This window comes from Berghia stephanieae, chromosome 1 (genome assembly GCF_034508935.2).
Source record: "Berghia stephanieae isolate SIO BIC M18660-M18661 chromosome 1, UCSD_Bste_1.3, whole genome shotgun sequence".
NCBI lineage: Eukaryota > Metazoa > Mollusca > Gastropoda > Nudibranchia > Aeolidiidae > Berghia > Berghia stephanieae.
The window spans coordinates 62,322,685-62,342,218 of record NC_088360.1 but is presented as its reverse complement, the minus strand read 5'-3'; the positions used below and the strand labels follow the sequence as shown (position 1 = coordinate 62,342,218).

Sequence of the window (19,534 nt, the reverse complement as noted above, 5' to 3'; positions counted from 1 at the left end):
TGAAACAAGTGGACCTGTGACATGTATTTTGAGTCATTTGTCACTTCACATTGTTAACATTTCTTTTCATTTTGCATTTCCATGTAAATCAGGGTCACCATTGATTGACCTACACAAATTCTGAATCCTCATATATTGTAGATAAAAGATGAAAATTGACAAATATGGGCCTGTCAAAGTAGATGATTTCAGGTCAAGTCTGTTTTCCGCCATATATATAAATAATCAAACTAATTCCACAATTGGAAACTGCGCAGAGAACTACATGTTCTGGCAGAAGAAAGGGGAATTGACAGATCAAATGGAAATAAATCAGTTCATACAGGAAGAATTGGAGTGGATGCCAGAGAAAAGTAAGAGAGGAAATGAGAAGAAATTAGAAGAGAAGAGAAAAAAGAAGAAAGGAGAAGGGAAGAGGAGGAAAAGAAACGTGACTATGAACTAAAAATGCGCGCACATGAGCTACAAATGTGCACACATGAACTGGAAATGCAATGAGAGAAAAACAAACAAAAAAGAGTTTGAGATGGTGACAAGAACTAGAGCACTGCCAACTACCCTGTCGTCACCTGACAGTTCACCTTCCAGTACCACACCCACGATTGACCCCAGGCTAAACTTCCACATGGATCCAATCAACGAAAAAGAAGGCCATTGGATGAATACATACACCGCTTTGAACGGATGGCAGCAAACTACAATCTAACCCCAGACAAATGGGCGTTAAAATTGTCAACTTTACTCAAAGGAAAAAGCATACCAGCTATACAGCTTACTGACACCTTCGGCACGGGAATCATATACACAAATAAAAGAGACCCTTTTCCGTCACTTTGAAGTCAACGCCACTTCATACAAGAACCGCTTCCGATCAGCCAAGAAGCAAACCAAAAGTATGAAACATATGCTCAACTGACGGATCGACATAGATTCTTACTTCAAAGATGGCTACAAATGTCACAATTTTGAGAAGACTGTGATGGACTCACTCATCTTATCTTGCTAGAACAAACCCTGGACCATCAGAAGTGCGCAATTTTGTAAGACAAAATGGAGCTACAACCTTAAAAGATGTCACAATGTATGCCGATTGGTATTGTGAGGACCAAGAGGAAAGCAAGGTAGAGTCGAGATCTGACGAAGAATGAAAATGCAAGACCTGCGATACCCGAAGTTACTGGAAATGGCAAAAACAAGCCAACACATAGACCACAACCTGCCATACATTACAAATCAAAATACTGCTCTCATTGCAAGACAACAACCCACAGCACGGCGGATTGCTGGACTAAAACTAAAATAGCGACCTGCGGGAGATTACCATGCAAACTAGATAAATCGGAAACTGGAGCTACCCCAATGCCTTACTCAACTCTACAACTGGACCAGTTATCGTGAATGGCGAATCATGCACCACCCTTTAAGACATAGGAAACCACAGTGATGAAGGACTACCCAATAATTATCAGAGCTCAATATGTCTTCATCGCGGCACCCGCAGCGCCAATCCAAGCCTGTCCTGTTATCGCAAGATCTCAGCATAAACAAAATGAGGAGACAAACCTGACTACAAATCCAGTGCCTGGAGAAATGAAAGACGCTCAAAACAATGACCCAACATTACAATACTGCTTTAAAAAGTTGAAACAGACTGCAGACCCTCCTCAGTGAGGCGACTTTATTGTTTTAAAAAACTATTGTACCGGGTCACCACTGAAGGCTGACATCAATTAGTGTTGACAAACCAGTACTGGACTCAAGTCATGTAGATTGGACACATCGCCTTCTCTGAACACATGGGAATTGGAGCCACAATTCAACGCACATCTTACCATTATTATTGGCCTGGATGCGATATAGATATTAAGCGCTAAGTCAAGTCATGTCATAGCTGTCAAACAAAGTCAAATCGCTCTTACACAATATCTGCACGCCTTGGAGAAACCCCGATAATCAGCACACCTTTTCAAGGCATCAGTATTGACATCATAGGACCCTTGCCTATGCAGAGATGCCAACTTTAAATTTGGCTCACAGGAATTTCAGGCACCACTCGTAGGAATTTCAATGCCGAAAGAGGAATTTCTGTACACAAGAAAAGGGAATTGGGATGGTATTTGGCATTGTGTTAACATATTGTATAGTTCTAAATAGATAACTGATTAGAATTATATTACGATAATATAAACAATGCCAAATACAATCCCAAAGTTTCCTTATTTCAATTGAAGTAAAGCTCTAAAACCTAATGGTAGTGACTGTAGTACTGGTGGAGTGAGGATGATGTGGTGTTGGTAGTTGTTGTAGTAGTGGCAGTGATGATGATGATGTGATAGTGGTTGTTGTAGTCGCAGTGGTAGTGATGACTATGTGGTGGTAGTGGTGCTGGTGATGGTTGCAGTTGTAGTAGTGGTAGTGATGATGATGTGGTAGTGGTGGTGGTTGTAGTTGTGGTAGTAGTGGTAGTGATTATGATGCGGTGGTGGTGGTGGTTGTAGTAGTAGTGGTAGAGATGAAGATATTGTGGTGGTGGTTGTAGTAGTCGTAGTAATGATGATGCTGTGGTGCTGGTGGTGTTGTAGTTGTAGTAGTAGTGGTAGTAATGATGATGTGTTGCTGGTGGTGGTGGTTGTAGCAGTAGTGGTAATGATGAGGAAGATGTGGTGGTGGTGGTGGTTGTAGTTGTTGTGGTTGTGATGATGATGTGGTGGTGGTGGTTGTAGTGGTAGTGATGATGTGGTGGTGGTGGTGGTTGTAGTAGTAGTAGTAGTAGTAGTAGTAGTAGTAGTAGTAGTAGTAGTAGTAGTAGTAGTAGTAGTAGTAGTAGTAGTAGTAGTAGTAGTAGTAGTAGTAGATGAGGTGGTGATGGTTATTTTAGTAGTAGTGATAGCGATGATGATGATGTGGTGGTGGTTGTAGTAGTGGTGGCAGTGATGATGATGAGGTGGTGATGGTCGTTGTAGTAGAACTGGTAGTGATGATGATGTGGTGGTGGTGGTTGCCGTAGTAGTGCTAGTGGTGATGATGTTGAGGTGGTTGTAGTAGAAGTAGTGGTAGTGATGATGTGGTGGTGGTGGTGGTTGTAGTAGTAGTAGTCGTGGTGATAGTGATGATGATGTGGTGGTGGTTGTGGTAGAAGTGGTAATAATGATGATGTGGTTGTTCTAGTAGTAGTGGTCGTGATGATGATGATGATGTAGTAGTGGTGGTTGTGGTAGTAGTAGTAGTAGTAGTAGTAGTAGTAGTAGTAGTAGTAGTAGTAGTAGTAGTAGTAGTAGTAGTAGTAGTAGTAGTAGTAGTAGTAGTTGTAGTGATAATGATGTGGTTGTGGTAGTTGTAGTAGTAGTGGCAGTGATGATGTGCTGGTGGTTGTAGCTGTACTTATAGTGATAATGATTTGGTGGTGGATGTTGAAGTAGTGTTAGTTCAGATGATGAGGTAGTAGTAGTAGTAGTAGTAGTAGTAGTAGTAGTAGTAGTAGTAGTAGTAGTAGTAGTAGTAGTAGTAGTAGTAGTAGTAGTAGTAGTATGGTAGTAGTATTAGTAGTAGTAGTGGTGGTAGAGATGGTTATGTGGTGGTGGTGGTTGCAGTAGTAGTGGTAGTGATGATGTAGTGATGGTGGTTGTAGTAGTAGAGGTAGTGATGATGATGCGGTGGTGGTGGTTGCAGTAGTAGTGGTAGTTATGATGATGTGGTGGTGGTGGTTGCAGTAGTAGTGGTAGTGATGGTTGTAATAGTAGTGCTAGTGATGATGATGTAGTGGTAGTGGTTGTAGTAGTGGTAATGATGATGATGTGGTGGTGGTGGTAGTTGTAGTAAGTAATGGTAGTGATGATGATGTAGTGGTGGTGGTTGTAGTAGTTGTGGTAGTGATGATGTGGTTATGGTGGTTGTAGTACTCGTGATAGTGATGACGATGTGGTGGTTGTAAGGGGTGGGGTGGGGGTATCCTTGGTGAACTCACCAGAATTTGACGGAAGTTGCCCGTAGCCCGGAATTTTTTGCTCCAGACCAGAGTTTTCCAGTGAAACCAGAGTTCTGGCATCACTGCCTATGTCACGGAAAAGAAACAGAATCTTACTGATCTTGATCGGCGTGTGCAGTGGATGGGCCACTCAGACAGATAGACACACAAACAGTAGTCGACAGCTCGATGAAGATATTTTCTAGGATAGGAATTCCTTAACAGATACTTTCTGACAACGGATCTCAGCTCTGTGGGAAATTATGAAGGAAGTATATCATTTGCTACGGATCCACCATATGACCACCTCTGTTTCTCATCCCCAAAACAATGGACAATGTGAGAGACTAAACCGAACATTGATTCAAAAGATAAAAAAACTTGTCAGTGACCAGCCCGATAAATGGGATGACTACGTCACACCCGTCCTATATGCCTACAGAGACAGTCCACAGGAAAGAAAAGGATACTTTCCGGCCACTCTTATATTTGAGAGACCATTAGCAGGACCACTGGACGCACTGAAAAGCTACTGGACCGACGAAAATCTTGACGAAAAGGAGCAAAATGCATCGAAATATGTTTAAGATACCGTACCTTCAACACAGCTGGAAAATTGCAACTGCAACTTTGAAGTGGGCTCAGGCAATACAAGCTTGAAACTACAACAAACACACACGGGAGCGAAAATTACAAGTCGGAGACAAAGCCTTACTGATACTACCCTCTAGAGATAACAAATTACAAATTGCATGGCAGGTCCATACACTATCACAAGACGCTGTCCAGAACGAACTGTCTAAATGACTAAATGTGAAAGGAAAACATAAGACCTATCACATCAATTTACTGAAAAGGTATTTTGAGAGAGATGCACAATCTACCTTGATGTCCTTACTGGTAGCTGAGGAGGTGGAAAGTAATGAAACCTTCTCCCCAGACCAGCCTATTACTGAGTCAGAGAGGCACAGCAATGTAGACATCGATTCAGATCTCGACCTGGAGTGAAAAGAACAACTGCGGGACCTAGTCAGCCGTCACAAGACCTGCTTTACTAACACACAGACTTAGAGGAAGTGAAATTAATCTTTCTTGACCATACTCCTATTCGATGCAAGCCCTATCCAGTCCCTCTTTCTAAGGAAACAAAAAGATAGAAAAGGAATACAGACCATGCTAGATGCAGGCATTATAACGCCTTCTACATAACCTTACAGTGCACCTACAGCAGACCTGCCATACATTCTGGATTTTCTGGGATTATCCCGAATCAACATCCCGGAATTGAGCTGATAATCCCGGATAGTCAATGCCGATGTTTAAATTTTTTTTGTTTTGCGAATTTTTAAATTTATGAAGACACGTGCGATTCAAGGGTATTCGATTACAGAAAGAGGTAAGGTATCGGGATAAACTTTTTACTCTTAACTGTCCTCTTTTGGGTACTAACCGGCAATACTATATATCGATTACTTTCTTAACATTTTGGATCCACTGCTCAGACTGCATCAATTCAACTTCAACCCATAGATTTATAAATAGTGTCAGATACTCTCCCTCCCTCCCTCCCTCCCTCCCTCCCTCTCTCTCTCTCTCTCTCTCTCTCTCTCTCTCTCTCTCTCTCTCTCTCTCTCTCTCTCTCTCTCTCTCTCTCTCTCTCTCTCTCTCCTGGCTTAACTTGAAAATTATAACACAAAGAGGAAGAGTTTGACAGACTGTTTAGTGGATCCATAAATGATGTCTTTTTTTAGCAGAACAAAATTTTGACCTTAATAATATTGAGGACTAATTTCCAGGATTATACATTAAAGTAAAATCAATAATCGTCAAATTGATAATAATAACAAAATTAATAATAATAATAAATTAACATATAATGATGATGATGATAACAAACATTTTGATAATGCTATGTACATATTATGGCTCACAATTTAATTTGCCATAGTTAACAATGCCTTTTCTTCTGATGGATAATACAGTACACATAAAATATAATATGAAAAAAAAAAAAACAATTAGAAATTCTATTTAAAAAACGGAGATTGAAATACATTTTTTGTATTCTACACAATTATATAGCACAGTCCCATGAATTCACCTTGCTCGATGTGCTACACGTTCCGCTTTTTCCCCTCAACAGGCCATATCAAACCTTATTCTTATCTCATACAGCATAAGTCATCTGTTAGGCATAGATTTTGCTCAAACACTTTTATAAAGTCTATCGCATGCTGCCTATGGCCAGGCTCTTATTTACAAAAGTGTATGAACCTCATCCAAGGACACACAGAGCAAGTTTTGTAATAATTGTCACCCATTTAGTCTATGATCACCCTCACCATTGCTTGACATTCTTAATCAGTGGTGCTGTACAGTACCAATACCAATAACTTTGGACATAGACAACCACATATGGCACTAAGGGGACTTCTGAATTATTCATTAGATTTGTGTAAAAAGCCAGTTGCAGGGTGAAGGTGTTTATCAGGGATTCGAACTCTGGACATTGTCTAACGATCAATCAAAGCCAGTATAAATACACTACATCACATAAACTGAAAGCAGAACCTATATAAACTATCTTTTATTTGCTGCCATAGAATTTATCTTTATATTCTTATATTATATCTGCTTGGGTAGTGTGCTGACATGGCGGTTTTTTTCCCAAAAAAAAAACCCCAAATTTTGCAAGCTAAAAACAGCAAAATTTGCAAAAAAATTTGCAAAAATTTTGCAAATAGTTGCGATTAATTTTCCTAAAAACCTATAATTCGTTCATGACAGAGAAAGGTATTTGTTTGTTTTTAAGGGTTTCACAGCGCTTGCAACAAATGTAAGGTCATAGCAGCGCCAGTGAAAAGGAAGAAAATGGGATCAAGTAAAAAGTTCTAGAATTACAATTAAAGTACCCAAGAAAAAGGAAGAACACGCTATCAGTATACTTATTTTGAGATTATCTGTTTCATCCTGACACAAGCACAGGTCCCCCAGTGATGATAATGAAAATTTGTCCAAAAGGAGGAAAATCTACCGGTCCATCAGTCAAACCCAAATCTAATGCAAATATAACATAGCTCTTCACAGTTATTTAATATATTATTAGTCCTAAAGCACTTCTGATCATTAGACACATCATGACCTTTTGCAAATATAATTTAATGAATTGTCATTTCCAATTTAACATTTTAGAGGCCTATAATGTTGCCCACTATATCAAGTGATTATGATAAACTTTTGGTCAAAAGGCCAGGAGGTATTTGTTTTTACATAACAAACCCGGTTAGTGTCTGTATTATTGCAACCTTGTGATGATGCAGCTTATAAATAGGAATCTTTAATTAATTGCAAAACATTTTCCATCAACAAATCAAATTTAAATTAGCCTTTAAACAATCGTTTCTTAAATTGATCAGCCTAACTTATAATCTCTCTTTTACCAAATGATATCTATAAACATAATATGAAGATTGAAGGGTGGCTGAGAGAGAAATATGGATATGAGAGAGAAAGAAAGAGAGAGAGAGAGAGAGAGAGAGAGAGAGAGAGAGAGAGAGAGAGAGAGAGAGAGAGAGAGAGAGAGAGAGAGAGAGAGAGAGAATTGATGAATTATTTTTTTTTAATTGTTTTATAATAAGACACAAGTTGTATTGAATACTATTAACAAATTCAGAACAATCAAACAAAAACAAAACAAAAAAATCAAAAAGGAAGAAAATAAAAAGACAGGTTTATAAAACTTATAAAATCGCCAAATGTACTATCATGCTACAGCTAAAAGGTACATAAATATTTACACCCATTTGCTCCATCCCCTTCCCTTTCGATCATCTTCTCATCCATGGCCACCATGTGTCTTGTGCTACTCTTGACATTTGGCGCCAGTGTGGCTAGACTAACGTCATACAGTCCAGTCCAGATAATTCGAAATCTGATTAACCAAATTTCTTTTAAATCGAAGAAAATACGATGTAATGAATTATTTTCTTCTTTTTCTATATAAAATATTCATGGTTAATTCGAATTCGAACAGTCGTTATTCTCTTTATTCGAAGTTCAAGTGCTTGCCCATCGCTAAAAAAAAAACTCTGGAAGGTCATAACGAACTGCCTGTTCTCCGTATCCACCCTCCCACGCGTTTTAATGACTGAGCTGACTAATAATAATAATAACTAGACCCCTGAGGCATGTAATGGCGTGTTGTTCCCTCTCCGTCCCACCCGCCCTCTCTCTTCTTTCTCCAAATTGACCAGCTGTCTCGCGTCATCCCTCTCTCCTTCTCACGCTCTCATCACTAAGACTAACTTGTGGTCTGCTGGCCGCTGGCTAACAAAGGGGGTTGGTTATAAATAGATCTAACACACAGTGATAACCACAAGCTGACCAATAGAGGAGTCAGGTTTAGTTATTTCCCTTGTTTGGAGACAAATCGAATTCTGATAAATAGAAGTCATTTGCTTTTCCCACCCAATTCGAATTATCAGGACTGCACTGTAAATAAAGGAGTCACCAAAATTCATGCAACTGAGCAGAACAAAAAATGATAGAAGGCATTTTTCTTTCATGAACTACCACTTAGCAGAAAATGTTTGAAATGACAAAAACAATGGAACATTTATGAAAAAATCCGCGGAAAATTATCATCACTGGTCCCCACTAAATGTTCTTTAATGTTTTGTTTTTTTTCTTGTTTTTTTTTGGGCAAAATCTCGAAAATTTGCAAAAATTTGCAAAAAAATGCAAATTTTGCGGCCACAATGCAAATCAGCTATTTTTTGCCATTTTTTGCGGCTGCAACGCGGCTGCAAGCGATGCAAAAAACTGCCATGACAGAGTGTGCTTAAGATTACAAAATGATGATATTATCAGCATTTCGACTGGCATTGTTTTGCATTATATGTAGCAATTTTTTTCTACTACTTTGAGTAGTTGAACTTGTTCTTTCATTGAAACTTAAAATTTATCCTCGGTAGATTCTGCTTCTCTTTTAGACAATTTGATACCAATTTATCAATGTAGCATAAATAGGGACAAAGTTATCGTGAATCCAATTTCTTTGATGTAGGAGTGCGTTATGTAATATTATGTAATCTGCTTTTTTTTTGTAACGAAGGTGTCCAAAAATAATTAATGTCCATTTTAAGCTCATTACTTTTCTGAAGTTGTCTGCGAAAAAATAAATGAGCTAACTTTAACCCTATAAAAGTTATTGACATTTTAGTGCGAAATCAACGGTTTCTTGGTCATAAAGTTCGGGAATAAATTACAAAGAAATATAAAATAATGGGAGCGAAATTTGACACCCGAACTTCGGGTGAATTTTGTCACCAGATAATTCGACACCCGAAATTCGGGTGTATATTGTCACCAGATATTTCGACACCCGAAACTTGGGTGTCTCTTATCACCAGATAATTCGGCACACTGAAAAGATGAGTCTTAATTTTAGTTTGTTATTCTTGTTGTTGTTTTCTATCAATTTTGTCTATTAAAAAAAAAAAGCAAATAAATTTTTTTTTTTAAACTCGCTATTTCTATCACTCTCGGTTTCTCTCCCAATACACGAACATCTCTCTCTCTCTCTCTCTCTCTCTCTCTCTCTCTCTCTCTCAAGCTCTCTCTGTGTGGATATTTTAAAAACATTGTTGTAAAGGGCAATATTTTGCTTTCGATTTAAAATACATGTTTTTCCATTGCAAAAATGAGCTCATATCATGAGACCTGAAATAGGCAGGTATTAGTGTTACCTGCTAGGTCGTGCTAGGTGTCGCTCAGAAATTTTCCTAATGATTGTAATGACTTTCATAAGTTCACTATTGTGACAACAATATTGTTTAATAATAATAATAATAATAATAATAATAATAATAATAATAATAATAATAATAATAATAATAATAATAATAATAATAATAATAATAATAATAATAATAATAATTGAATAAAATGATAGAAGTAGAAGGATAATTATAAAAAGAACAATAATATATAAACAAATCAATAAATAAGATTTAAAAGATAAAGGAAATAAAAAAAATAATAAAATAGATAGAAGGGAAAAAAAAAGTATTGAAAAAAAAGGTACCCCGTTGGGCTTTGAACCCAAGAACTTCCAATTAAGAGTAAAGCAGCTCAACCACTATGCTCTTCTCTGCACACTGACACTAGGCTTTCGTGTCATTCAGACTCCATCCAACAAGGAATGCACACGACATTCTGTTTATAGGTTTAGGCAATTTCTATACGAACGAAGAAGGGTTTATATTCGAATTGTTCATTGTTTGTATCATTTAATTCCTAAGCATTTTACAGTGATGATACTCACAAAAAGTCAAAAAGGAGGAAAAGTCTCGGAAAAACGGAAAACTCACCTAGAACATTCTTGCACCACAGGAAAGTAGGCAGGATGACTTCTTTTGAGTACAATTTTAAAACGCCCGGAGTCCAGTAAAAGGAGGAAATTTTTTATATATATTTTTTTTTTAAAAGGAGGTATTTTTTAAAGATTTATTATATAAAAAAAAAGTAAAAGGAGGAAATGAAGGAAATATCCGCGGATCGAGGATCTGAGGAGGAAAACCGAGGAAAGGAAAGAAAACCGCGGATTTCCGCGGATCCGCGGAAAAGTATCATCACTGATTTTAATTAGTCCCTGCCTTCAGACAACCATTTAGCCCTACTAGCATCATGCTGATAAATTCACACGACGGAAGTCGTTGAGGGTAGCTAATTCTCAACATGCACATGCGCGACTCGGGTGTCGAATAACCTGATGACAAGATACACCCGAGTTTCGGGTGTCGAATAACATTCCGTAAAATAATAAGGCGTATTTTTCACCCAGTTATTGTTACATAACTTTTTAACTATTTATCCAATTTTCATGAAACTGGTACTGGTACCATTGGAATTGTGATGCTGAGCTTGATCTTATGAGTATGAGTATGAGTTCATCGTTGAGGGCCGGTGGCCCGTTGATGGTCTTTGGATCGGTCTCCACCAACTTGTGGAGGTCGAAAGGCTGGCTTCAATTGGAAATCGGTGCTGTATTTTAGATCCTGCAGGAAACTGTTAATTTGGCTTTTAAAGCTGTTTATGCTTGGCACTATAACTATTTTTTCAGGCATGCTATTCCATGTCTCAACAATTCGCTGACGAAAGAAATTTTTTCGGATGTTTAAATGGCAATTTTGTTTGGCAAGTTTAACAGTGGCCTCTTGTTCTTTTGTCCTTGTTAAATGTGAGGTAATCTTCTACATTTACTTTGCAGAGACTGTTGGTCAATTTGTAAGGTTCAATTAGATCTCCTCTGAGTCTGAGTCTTCTGTACATGAGGCTAGGGAGGTCTAATGCTCTGAGTCTATCTTCGTAGCTGAGGTTTGAAATTTCGGGAACAAGTTTGGTGGCTCGACCTTGGACATTTTCAATTAGTAAAGCATCTGATTTATTGATGGGGGACCATACAGTTTCCATATTCCAAGTGTGATCGTATTAGACTTTTAAAAAGAGTGGTTAATATGGGTTTGTCTATATAGATAGAATTTGAAAAGATCCTGCAATTTTGAAAATTCTATCGAAGTCCCTACAGTAAGTCACACAAAATGTTTCTATCATCCCTCTTCTTCTTTCCTTCTCGATTCTTAAACTAACACACTCTTATTCAACTTCAAGCCATTTGACAACACGCCATTTTGAACAGAAAATACAGTGTTGTGTTCAGGTAGGGGGCAACGACTAATTTTCAGAGACGGGAGAATGCTTCTACTACTGCGAATAGTGATAACACTGTGGACTCGCTATTCGCAGTCCTGTCTATATCTAAGTCTATCTAGAGATAATAATAATAATAATAATAACAATAATAATAATAATAATAATAATAATAATAATAATAATAATAATAATAATAATAATAATAATAATAATAATAATAATAATAATAATAATAATAAATAATAATAATAATAGATCTTTATTGTCCATAAGTATGGCAATTTGTCATTTAGTTACACTTGTTATAACGTTATATATATATGATAACTATAACATTGAACAGATATTTCACTCCTACTTATCTTCCTCTCTCTCTCTCTCTCTCTCTCTCTCTCTCCCTTCTCTCTCTCTCTCTCTCTCTCTCTCTCTCTCTCTCTCTCTCTCCTCCTCTCTCTCTCTCCTCTCTCTCTCTCTCTCTCCTCTCTCCCTCTCTCTCTCTCTCTCTCTCTCTCTCTCTTTCTTCCTCTCTTTCTTTCACGCGTGCGATATACACAACATAAACATATTTATTTCATTTTTAATTCGTTAGATTTGTGGCAATTCGACACCAAATATTATCATCATTAACAATTGGTCAATTAATCTAACATTAAATAAATTAATCAGTCAATCAGTCAACGCATCAATCCTTGGTTTTGCTGTTCCATATGAAATATTCAACATTTTTATTGCTGATGGAACGAACGTTGATTTATACTTGTAAGTTCGACATTTAATCTGGCAAAACCTTCTCCCAGATGGTAAAAGACTAAATTCATGGTATAAAAATAAAATATGTTTTTTATTGTTGGTAATTGAGAATGCTTTCCTTTCTTTTGCTTTTCCATGAATTCTTTCTACTCCATCAAGAAGATGGTTTATTATTTTTGATGCCTGCTTTGATTGATTTTGAAATTTTTGATTTATCTTTAAGTTGGCATACGCCAAAAAATATGGTGCAGCCAAACGCAATTACACTTTTAATCAATGAGTCATAAACTCTTAACATAGTTTTCTTCCCTACTTGAAATGTTCTCAATTTCCTTAGGATGTATAATCTTTGGGCAACTTTCTTAGATATTATGTTAATATGTTGAGAGAAATTTATCTTTTAATAAGCCAAGAATAGCAGTATCATCTGCATATTTCACTATAAAACAATTTTCAAAGGATGGTCTGCAGTCGTTGGTGTATAAGATGTACAGGATTGGGGAACTCCATCCGTTCGACAACGTTTTTTTGTTGGAGATATTTTCACCCAATTTTACACATTGCGGTCTATGGGTCAGAAACTCTTTATACCATTTAATAAGGTAGTTTGGAATATCCATGTTGCACAACTTTTGAAGCAAAATATCTGTGTTCATGGCATTAAAAGCTGACGAAAAGTCGACATACAGGATTATGGCGTAATTCGAGGGCGTTTAGTCAAGGTGTTTTGAGATCAAATTTGTGGAGGTTAACAGTGCGTCTTCTACACTGAGATGTTGCTGGTATGCAAATTGGTACGGATCTAGCAATTTCAGGTCATGACATTTTTGTAGGAGCTCATCTTTTAATTTTTTTTCTAAACATTTCATTACAATCGATGTAAGTGCCACTGGACGGAAGTTGTTCAATACGGCTGGGCAGCGCTTTTTTGGAACTGGAATGACAATCGATGTTTTCCAAAGTACTGGCACTGATTGTTCATAGATTGACCTTTGAAATAGTTTTGTATAAGGTATAGCCAGTTGTTGGTGACATATTTTCAAAATAGTTCCGGTAATGTTGTTCGGTGCTTTATGTTCTTTACATCGCCGGAAGAGGGAGCTTACAGTTTCTTCTTCTTCATCTGGAGGTGGCTCATTGTTATTTGACAAACCGTTGTGCACAGATGGGAGCCAGTCAAAACGACAGTAAAAATAATTTAATTTGTTGACAACAGTTATCGTTTTTCCTTGTGGGAATGTTTGTTTCTTTTGGTCTACTCCTCCCATTTGCTTTATCATCTCCCATGCTTTCCTTGCACAGCCCGATCTCAGTAGTCGCTCCATTTTGTTTTTGCATTCAACCTTTTCTTCTTTTACTGAATTTCTGATCTTTCCCTTTTCAAATTCTAGTTTAATGTCACCACAATTTTCTTTTCGTTGAGTATATATTTAAGTCGCTTTGTAACCCATCGTTTATTGTTAGGAAATATCCTAATTTCTTTTTTTTCCACGCATAAATCCACACAAAATGCAATATAACATGTCACAGTTTCAGTCCATTCATCAATACTGTCTCCTTCTCCCAGTAACATCTCCCACCGAGTACAGTCAAAACAGCTGTTCAGACGTTGGATTGACTCTTGAGTCCAGATATGGCGATATACTACAGTTGGTTTCTCACTTTTAAATTTAGAGATATACGTCGGTACTAAGTGAATTGTATTATGATCAGATGTGGCTATCGGTTGTTTTTGTAGCCCTTTGTAGGCATTCTTTATATCAAGCGTGTTGTTTCCTCATGTTTTGCAGATGACGAACTGTTCTAGTTCTAGTTCAGCTATGGGAAGCTGACAGTAATTAAAATCACCAACAATAATAAGTGGACTGTCCGGGTGGCGTAGAAGTGGTCATCACATGCTCATTTATTAATTGGTATGCTTTGTCAATTTTTTGCGCTAGGTGGAATATAATTATAAACATTAACAATGGTCACAACCCGAAACTCCCGAGGCAAGTAGTGTGGACGTAGAGACAAAGAAAGTAGTTCAATATTAGGAGTGTCGATTTGATCTTTTATATTTACAATTTTACACCATCTCTCATTCACATTTATGCATAGACCTCCCCCTTTGTTTTTCCCTAATGACGTGTCTCTATCCTTTCTGACTTTCTGTACAAAGTACAATTTGCCAAATCAATACTACTATTAGGCAGTTTAGTGAGCAGCAGCAGTGGCAGTCAAATTGTGACCCAACTCACCCATAGGAAAGTTGTGACTGGAAATTGCTGTTCGCGTTTTGGGGGGTTCAATTAAAGATGCATAACTTCATTATAAAGAGGAATATTGCAGATATTTTGGTATCATTATTGTCGTCTTTCAATTAACTTTTAAATGGTGCCAATTAAGTAAAAATCCATTAATAACTCCAGAAGTTATATGAAGTTAAAATTTGGCAATTTTCAATTGTATTTATTTTTTTATTTACCGCGTGTGTTTTTAAAATAAAAAGACATGTTTTTAGAATAATATCTAAACTTTATTCATGCCAAATTTCAGGGCTCTATATCTATGCGCAGATACTTTTTAACTCTGCGCCGAAATGCCATGTTTACATTATCTTCTCATCATGGCTGCCCGACAATATCGATATTCGTATCGATATTTTAAATTTAGTTATGTATTATAGCTTTTGTTTTAAAAGTTTGTATATTTCTTCTCTTTGTGAAATCCGATACTAATAATATCGATATTTTAATAATATCGATATTTTAAAAATACCAATTGCTTTAATTTTAGGAACTGTGTTTTCAGTCCACCGGTGGACTGAAAACACAGCTGTGTATTCAGTCCACCGGAAATAAAAATATTTAAAACAGACCAATTATCGATAATGACGACATTGATACTGAGCCTATTGTAAGGTAGTCATCATCAAAAGTGGATAGGCATAACATTTATGGCAATTTGACGGCTTAATAATATCATTTACAGCGTTTTATTTACTCTCGGAAAGTCCTGAGTGAGAGTTGTTCGAAATAGGGAGCCTGAAATAGATCTCATTTCTTTATACAATGGTTGCCAGATAGCCATTGGTCTGGTCAATTTGGCCAAAATTGACCACACAGAGAATAATGTATCTATAAGTAATCTAAAATTGACATTTATATCTATTTTTTAATGTTTCCTAGTCCGTTATAGTTTTTATGATTACCAAAACCGATGAGTTTTCCAAGGAGATCATAGTTTAAGTATTGTTTGCCCACGTAAAGTTCTATTTGGTCACTTTTCACATCGATCACTGGCCTCGGGCACGCCTGTGTACTCCCTTGGCAAAAAACAATTCTTAAGTTTCAAGTTCAACACGTTGCCGCCATTCCTGGTGACTCGAGAAGTTTGATCGACTTTTAATTTTGTAAAAAGATGATTTACTTTTACTCACTTTTAAGATTATTCTTTTAATTTAGAACACAGTGAGGCGTCAAAATGTATTGCCTTGTGTATTTCTTGTACGTAACAATATGAATCCGGAGAAAAACGAACAAACAAAACAAAAACAAAACAAACAAAAAAATAAGATAAAAGAAAAATAGAAAACATCTTTATAGTTATAGGGTCTTGAATGTGTTTAAGGGAGCGTCAGAGAGAAAAGGGGGGTGGGGGTGGGAGAGATTGGAGATAGAGTATAGATAAATAGACAGATAGAGAGAGATAGAGAGAGAGAGAGAGAGAGAGAGAGAGAGAGAGAGAGAGAGAGAGAGAGAGAGAGAGAGAGAGAGAGAGAGAGAGAGAGAGAGAGAGAGAGAGAGAGAGAGAGAGAGAGAGAGAGAAGGACTGCTTTGTAGCTACTTGTACTCGATTTTTATTTTTTATTTTGGTTCCTATCCTTATTTATAAGGTTACAGCTTGGGACACTTTGGTGTAGACAATACCGACGTGAGCAGCAAGGAAGATGACTCTACATTCTTTTAAGGACTCTTTTGTTTTTAAAGGGTGATGGCGCTTATAAAACACTGAGGTCATTTTAGGGCTAGTAGAAACGAAAAAATGGGATGCCAGTCAAAAAAAATTACAGTTTTAGAAGACATGATAGACGATGAACAATAGACCAGCCCTACAATTCAAAGGACAAGGGATGATTTTGAAAGAAAAGAATCTTGGAAGAGGGGGAAGGCCTCGAAGCACAGCTGTACTCGAGGCCAGTGATCGATGTGAAAAGTGACCAAATAGAACCTTACTTGGGCAAGCAATACTAATACTCTGATCTTCTTGGAAAATTCATCGGTTTTGATAATCACAAAAAAATTATAAATGACCAGGAAATCACAAAAAAAATTCTAAAGGACTAGGAAAAATTAAAAATAGATGTAAATGTTAATTTTAAATTAATTATAGAAACATTATTCTCTGTGTGGTCAATTTTGGCCAAATTGGCCAGGCCAATGGCTATCTCGCAGCCACGGTAAGAATCTCGTCAATGTTTGATAAATCAGTTTCGAGAATTGAGATCTATTTCAGGCACCCGGTTTCGAACAACTCTCAATCAAGATTTCCTGAGAGTAAATAAAACACTGTACTGTAAATGATGTTATTCAGCCGTTGAATTGCTATAAATTTTATGCCTGTCCATTTCTGATGATGCCTATAATAGGCTCAGTATCAAAGTTGTCACGATCGATTAAGGTAAGTATAGACGATAATTGGTCCTTTTAAAATATTTTTATTTACGGTGGACTGAAAACACAGTTCCTTAATTTTATTTTATTTTGCCATCAAGTCATCAAGTTTCTTTCCCATATGCTTAGATATGTTTGTTATCATTTGTATCCAATTCTAAAGGCCTTAGCCTTAATAATTATTATGTTAAGAAGTTCTATTAGTTATAAATTATGACACCCCCACACATTGAGAGAGAAGGGGGGGGGGAGTGGGGGGAATAACATTATATTGTCAGTTCAAATGATGTAATAGCAATAAACCCAAAGCGGTTCAGCATAATTTTTTTAAGTGTTAAAAGCCAGAACTTTCCTTCTAACTAAAATAGGGAATCCGTTTCAATTTATTTGAACTTTTTCAATCTACCATTTTATTTATATGCAATTTGCCAGAGGTAAAAATAAACTCATTATGTTATTACGCAACATGTTTATATCTTTTCATTTAAATACTCTCAAACCCTTTTTTATTCTCTATGTATTAAATCATAGAGGGGAATTATTTGCAATTGTTTCAGTGAGATATTGGGGATAAATCCAGAAGTGATATAGCAGATTGTTTCTCACGGCTAGCCGAATTTTTAATTCCGTTGGAGGTGTACAAAAACGCACCGTTTTTATGCACCTCCATTGGCGGTGATGGTAAATGAAAATGTTGCATACGTCCATGAGGTTTAAATAGTTATAGATTGTAGTTTAGCACGCTGCTTAGTGATTACCAATATACAATGATAATAAATTAAAGAATAATAACAATAATTTAAAAAATCAAATGTCAAAAGAAGCATGGCACACAAATACTGATCTCAAATATCTAAATAATATAAATAATTTTAGAAAATTAAAATCGAAGTTTTTTAAAAACATGATAAAAAGTTTTTGAAAAAAAAAAAAAAAAGAAAGAAAAAAAGCAAACAAAAACAAAGTAAATCAAAAAAAAAAAAAAAATGTCAACAATCAACAATGGGAATCGAACCCGGTACTTTCAAGGTTGGAATCTGAGAGCTTGTCCACTGCGCTACGGATCCACCTGACTGTTCATCACATTTAATAAGGTCTTTCTAAAACTAAAACATTATTTTACCTTCAATGCAACTTCTATTTTCTGGTTTTATATTTCGATTTTTTTAATTATTATTATTTTTATATAAATTTATTAACAAATACATCCTACATATGTCACAATATTACTTTCGCCATGTCCAATTACAGAAACACAATATCGCTAATGAAATTGGGTGGAATGCGCATGCGTGACGGAGGTGTATAAAAACGATCAGTTAAGATACACCGTCAACGGAGGTGTATAAAAACACTACGTTTTAATTATGTAACATTTGCGTCATATTATTAAGTAATAATGTGTTAATTTGAAATGTTTATCTTCCTCTTTATTAATATAAATGCATCGTCCTCGATAAGTTAATAAGACGAACATTTTGGTATACAATATATAAGAACTCCATATTGACTGTTTTAACCATTTTTTATTAATCACGCGATTTCGTTCGGTCACAACTTTGCAATGGTAATTTTGGGGTAAAAATCGGTCTGAAATTTCAGACTTTGAACTGCCGTAACTACATTTCGAATCAAGATAGAAACAAAATTCAAACTGTTTTGTAATCTGTGTTGTCAGCTCTTTTATATATTCATATGACATTGGTTTCAAGAGTCATTTAGAATTTCTGTTAATAAACTTAAACTCCCTAGCCTAAGTACTACTGTCGGTGTCCATAGACGAAAGCCATGTTTCCGTAAACAAATAATACATGCATTTTTATAATCATAATCAAACTTGGAGAGAGCAGTGAGTGGGTCTATCTTATTACGAAGAGATAGTCTATATCTCTAACATTGGAAAGGATTATTGAAGTTGAAGGGAGTGGTGGTTTTGAGATCCTCGTCTCTGTTAGTTCTAGACAAGTAGCGCCACTAGCGCGAAAAGCTTTAGGAAGGCTTTCAACTGTATTGTAAAACAATGCGACAGTTGAAAAGTATACTTACTATTACTAATGTTTTGAAAAATTAATCAAACAACGTTGAAATCAAATATATTATTATCTAGATCTAGAGTAGATAATAAATCTGAAATTCGCACATTTTTGTTTATAGCGATTTAAATATTTCGTTTTTCGCATTACCACGTTGATAACGGAAGTGAGGTAATAAATTTGTAATAGCCGAGAGATGTCAAAAGGAACTGTGTATGGAACTGTGTTTTCAGTCCACCAGTGGACTATGTTTTCAGTCCACCGGAAATAAAAATATTTTAAAAGGACCAATTATCGTCTATACTTACCTTAATCGATCGTGACAACTTTGATACTGAGCCTATTATAGGCATCATCAGAAATGGACAGGCATAAAATTTATAGCAATTCAACGGCTGAATAACATCATTTACAGTGTT

General features: G+C 36.3%; 1 protein-coding gene across 1 annotated transcript in view; it reads right to left on the bottom strand.

Annotated features, from left to right (window-relative positions):
- LOC144979013 (solute carrier family 35 member E1 homolog) overlaps window positions 1–19,277 on the bottom strand; it is a 55,497-nt gene extending 36,220 nt beyond the window's left edge. The window contains exon 1 of the mRNA XM_078925632.1: window positions 19,129–19,277. The gene's annotated coding sequence lies outside the window, so the exon portion shown is untranslated. The remainder of the gene's footprint in view (window positions 1–19,128) is intronic.
- Between the last annotated feature and the right edge of the window lie 257 nt (window positions 19,278–19,534).